Raw genomic sequence first — 4,987 nt, forward strand, 5'->3', positions numbered from 1 at the left:
TCTGGCGTTTCACGCCAAAAAATGGGGTCTCTGGTGGGCTTTTGGACGCCAGTTTGGGCCATCAAATCTCGGGTAAAGTATGGACTATTATACATTGATAGAAAGCCCAAGATGTCGACTTTCCAACGCAATTGAGAGTGCGCCAATTGGGCTTCTGTAGCTCCAGAAAATCCACTTCGAATGCAGGGAGGTATGAATCCAACAGCATCTGCAGTCCTTTCTTAGCCTCTGGATCAGATTTTTGCTCAGGTCCCTCAATTTCAGCTAGAAAATACCTGAAATCACAGAAAAACACACAAACGCATAGTCTAAAAATGTGATTTTTTCATAAAAACTAGTAAAAATATAATAAAAAGTGAATAAAACATACTAAAAACCATGTAAAAACAATGCCAAAAAGCGTATAAATTATCAGCTCATCACAACACCAAACTTAAATTGTTGCTTATCCCCAAGCAACTGAAAATAAAATAGTATATAAAGAAGAGAATATACTATAAATTCCAAAATATCAATGAATGCTTAGTTCTAATTAGATGAGCGGGACTAGTAGCGTTTTGCTCTTGAACAGTTTTGGCATCTCACTTTATCCTTTGAAGTTCAGAATGATTGGCATCTATAGGAACTCAGAATTAAGATAGTGTTATTGATTCTTCTAGTTTAGTATGTTGAATCTTGAACACAACTACTTTATTAGTCTTGGCCGTGACCCTAAGTACTTTGTTTTCCAGTATTACCACTGGATACATAAATGCCACAAACACATAACTGGGTGAACCTTTTCAGATTGTGACTCAGCTTTGCTAGAGTCCCCAGTTAAAGGTGTCCAGAGTTCTTAAGCACACTCTTTTTGCTTTGGATCACGACTTTAATCACTCAGTCTCAAGCTTTTCACTTGGACCTTCATGACACAAGCACATGGTTAGGGACAGCTTGATTTAGCCGCTTAGGCCAGGATTTTATTCCTTTGGGCCCTCCTATCTATTAATGCTCAAAGCCTTTGATCCTTTTTACCCTTGCCTTTTGGTTTAAAGGGCTATTGGCTTTTTCTGCTTTCTTTTCTTTTTCTTTCTTTTTTTCTTTATTTTTGCTACTTTTTTTCGCAAGCTTTTTTTTCTTTTTCACTGCTTTTTCTTGCTTCAAGAATCAATTTTATGATTTTTCAGATTATCGATAACATTTCTCTTTTTTTTCATTATTCTTTTAAGAGCCAATAATTTTAACATTCATAAACTTCACTATCAAAAATATGCAATGTTCATACATTCATTCAGAAAACAAAAAGTATTGCCACCGCATCAAAATAATTAAACTAATTTTAAGATAAAATTTGAAATTCATGTACTTCTTATTCTTTTGTAATTAGGAACATTTTTCATTTAAGAAAGGTGAAGGATTCATAGGACATTCATAACTTTAAGACATAGACTCTAAATACTAATGATCATATAATGAAGACACAAACATAGATAAAACATAGAGCATAAAAAAAACAGAAAAATAAGAACAAGAAAATTAAAGAATGGGTCCACCATAGTGATGGCGGCTAGTTCTTCCTCTTGAAGTTCTTATGGAGTGCTTGAGCTCCTCAATGTCTCTTCCTTGCCTTTGTTGCTCCTCCCTCATGGCTCTTTGGTCCTCTCTGATTTCATGGAGGATAATGGAGTACTTTTGGTGCTCCATCCTTAGTGCTTTTGGTGCTCCTATCCTTAGTTGCTCCCAATAGTTGTGTGGAGGAAAATGTATCCCTTGAGGCATCTCAGAGATTTCTTGATGAGGAAATTCCTCATGCTCTTGTTGAGGTCCATGAGTGGGCTCTCTTGTTTGCTCCATCCTCTTTCTAGTGATGGGCTTTTTGAGATGAATATCTCCATCTCCCATGAATCGGAGGTGGAAGCCACTGCCTTTTCTTTCCTCTTTCTAGAGGTTTCTCCGGCCCTAGGTGCAATTAATGGTTATAGAAAAATAAAAAGCAATGCTTTTATCCACACCAAACTTAAAAGATTTACTTGTCCTCGAGCAAAAGAGGAAAGAAAGGAGGAGAAGAAGAAGAAATAGAGGTGTGAGGAGGGTTCGACCAAGGGGGCTTTAGTGGGCTAAGATGTGTGAAATGGAAGGAGTGAAGATGGGTATTTATAGGGAAATAGAGGGTGGGTGGCCGAATGGGAATGTGTGGGTTTGGGAGGGAAATAGTTTGAATTTGAATGGTGAGGTAGGTGGGGTTTATGGGAAAGAGTAGATGGATGGAAGTGGTGAAGAGAATATGGGGAAGAGAATAGGATTTGATAGGTGAATGGTGTTGGGGAAGAGTTTTATGGGAAGGTGTAAAGAGGAGAGAGAGTAAGTTGGGGTAGGTAGGGATCTTGTGGGGTCCACAGATCCTGAGGTGTCAAGGATTTCTCATCCCTGCACCTTTCTGGCCTTTAAACGCCCTCTGTGTGCCATTCCTGGCATTAAACACTAGGCTGCTGCCATTTCTGGCGTTAAATGCCAGTCTGGCTGCCAGTTCTGGCGTTTAACGCCCAGAATGCTGCTAGACTGGGCGTTAAACACCCATTCTGCTACTCTTACTGGCGTTTAACGCCAGTAAGACACCAGACACCCTTTTCTGGCATTAAACACTAGTCTGCTTGTCAGTTCTGGTGTTTAACACCCAGAATGGTACCAGGCTGGGTGTTAAACGCCCATTTTGCTAGCCTTACTGGTGTTTAAACGCCGGTAAGCTCTTCCCACAGAGTGTTCTATTTTTGATGCTGTTTTTTATTTTTCTTTAATTTTTCAATTATTTTTGTGAGTCCACATGATCATTAACCTGAAAAAACCATAAACTAACAATGGAAAATAAAAATAATTAATATAAATAAATATAATTGGGTTGCCTCCCAACAAGCGCTTCTTTAATGTCAATAGCTTGACAGTGAGCTCTTTTTAGAGCTTCACAATTGCTCAGAGCATGGTTGTGGCCTCCCAACACCAAACTTAGAGTTTGAGTGTGGGGGCTCTGCTTGACTCTGTATGGAGAGAATTGGATGAAGCCTTTCATGCTTCTTCTCCATGTTTACAGAAAAGGATCCTTGAATCTTAAACAAAAGGTAGTCCTCATTCAACCAAAGGACTAACTCTCTTCTGTCCACATCAATTACAGCCTTTGCTGTGGCTAGGAAGGGTCTTCCAAGGATGATAGATTCATCCTCATCCTTCCCATTGTCTAGGATTATAAAGTTGGCAGGGATGTAAATGCCTTCAACCTTCACTAATACGTCATCTACAAGTCCATAAGCCTAATTCATGGATTTGTGTGCCATTTCTAGTAAGATTCTTGTAGCTTGTACCTCAAAGATCCCTAGTTTCTTCATCATAGAGAGTGGCATGAGGTTGATACCTGATCCCAGCTCACACAGAGCCTTCTCACAGGTCATGGTGCCTATGGTGCAAGGTATTAAGAATTTTCTAGGATCCGGTTTCTTTTGAGGTAATGTCTGCTGAACCCAGGTATTCAGTTCATTAATGAGCAGTAGAGGTTCATCCTCCCAAGTCTTATTACCAAATAACTTGGCATTCAGCTTCATAATTGCTCCTAGATACTGAGCAACTTGCTCTTCAACAATGTCTTCATCCTCTTCAGAAGATGAATAATCATCAGAGCTCATGAATGGTAATAGGAAGTTCAGTAGAATCTCTTTCGTCTCTGTATGAGCCTCAGATTCCTTTGGTTCTCCATTAAGGAACCTTCTATTGGTGATTGGACGTCCATTGAGGTTTTCCTCAATGGAAATCACGTCCTCCTCCTCTTTCTCAGGTTCGGCCATTTTGGTCATGTTAATGGCCTTGCACTCTCTCTTTGGATTCTCCTCTGTATTGCTTGGGAGAGTACTAGGAGGAGTTTCAATGACTCTTTTACTCAGCAGACCCAATTGTGCCTCCAAATTTATGATGGAGGATCTTGTTTCATTCATGAAACTTATAGTGGCCTTAGACAGATCAGAGACTATGTTTGCTAAGCCAGAGAGGCTCTACTCAGAATTATCTGTCTGTTGCTGAGAAGATAATGGAAAAGGTTTGCTATTGCCAAACTTATTTCTCCCACCATTATTGTTGTTGAAGCCTTGTTGAGGCTTCTGTTGATCCTTCCATGAAAAATTTGGGTGATTCCTCCATGAAGGATTATAGGTGTTTCCATAGGGTTCTCCCATGTAATTCACCTCTTCCATTGTAGGATTCTTAGGGTCATAAGCTTCTCCTTCAGATGAGGCTTCTTTAGCACTGCCGGATGCAGCTTGCAATCCAGTCAGATTCTGAGAAATCATATTGACTTGCTGAGTCAATATTTTGTTCAGAGCTAATATGGCATTCAGAGTGTCAATCTCAAGAACTCCTTTCTTCTGAGTCACCCCATTATTCACAGGATTTCTTTCAGAAGTGTACTTGAATTGGTTATTTGCAACCATCTCAATGAGTTCCTGGACTTCTGCAGGTGTCTTCAGATGAAGGGATCCACCAGCAGAATGGTCTAATGACATCTTAGATAACTCAGACAGACCATCATAGTAGATACATATGATGCTCCATTCTGGAAGCATGTCAGCAGGACACTTTTTGGTTAATTACTTGTATCTCTCCCAAGCTTCATAGAGGGACTCACCTTCTTTCTGTTGGAAGGTTTGAACGTCCACTCTAAGCTTGCTCAGCTTTTGAGGAGGAAAGAATTTAGTCAGAAACGCATTGACCAGCTTTTCCCAAGAGTTCAGGCTTTCTCTAGATTATAAATCCAACCATGTTCTAGCTCTGTCTCTTACAGCAAAAGGGAAAAGCATAAGCCTGTAGACCCCGGGATCAACCCCATTGGTCTTTACAGTATCACAGATCTGCAAGAATTCAGCTAAAAACCTATAAGGTTTTCTCCGGAGTGTTGTGCTCTGGCTTCTCTTAGCTTCTTCTTTAGAGTCCTTTCAGGTTTAGGGTCAGCTTCAACAAGAATGTCCTTATC

General features: G+C 39.9%; 1 non-coding gene across 1 annotated transcript; it reads left to right on the top strand.

Annotated features, from left to right (window-relative positions):
* Positions 1-4,574: 4,574 nt before the first annotated feature.
* Positions 4,575-4,682, top strand: LOC112765949 (small nucleolar RNA R71). Its single transcript, XR_003183983.1, has one exon. It is a non-coding gene; the product is annotated as a small nucleolar RNA R71 (small nucleolar RNA).
* The last annotated feature ends 305 nt before the right edge of the window (positions 4,683-4,987 follow it).

Source organism: Arachis hypogaea, chromosome 2 (assembly GCF_003086295.3).
Source record: "Arachis hypogaea cultivar Tifrunner chromosome 2, arahy.Tifrunner.gnm2.J5K5, whole genome shotgun sequence".
NCBI lineage: Eukaryota > Viridiplantae > Streptophyta > Magnoliopsida > Fabales > Fabaceae > Arachis > Arachis hypogaea.